Below are 494 nucleotides of genomic sequence, written 5' to 3' on the forward strand. Positions count from 1 at the left end.
ATGAATTAGTGAAATCCCCTATTTCATATATCAAAAAAAGTAATGATCCATCGGGTTCAGAATTGCTCTTAGATAATGAATTAAGTTGCACCAATACCAATCATTTTAGTGAATCTCTCTCTTTCTCATTTACAAGAAGAATGGAGTCCTGAGTTACTAATTGGTAAAACATTGGGCAATTTGAAAGTTTTTGACCACCAATTTCAATATAAAGGATTAGTCAATTAAATAATAGATAGTAAATGTGTCGGTTTGTGTATAAACAAATTGTTGTCGTAGATTATTATTCTCATCAAGTTTAAACTTAAACTATAAGGTCTTGAAATTGTTGATATATATACCCCAATAGAGATGGAAGATTATGAGCTAAAATAAACATCATATACTATCTCGGATGCATTGGAGAGCATAATATGCTTGAAGAATAGATCTTCTATTCACAGTGTTAAAAATAAATAAATAAATAAATAAATAAATATATATATATATATATA

This window comes from Olea europaea, chromosome 4 (assembly GCF_002742605.1).
Source record: "Olea europaea var. sylvestris chromosome 4, O_europaea_v1, whole genome shotgun sequence".
Taxonomy (NCBI): domain Eukaryota; kingdom Viridiplantae; phylum Streptophyta; class Magnoliopsida; order Lamiales; family Oleaceae; genus Olea; species Olea europaea.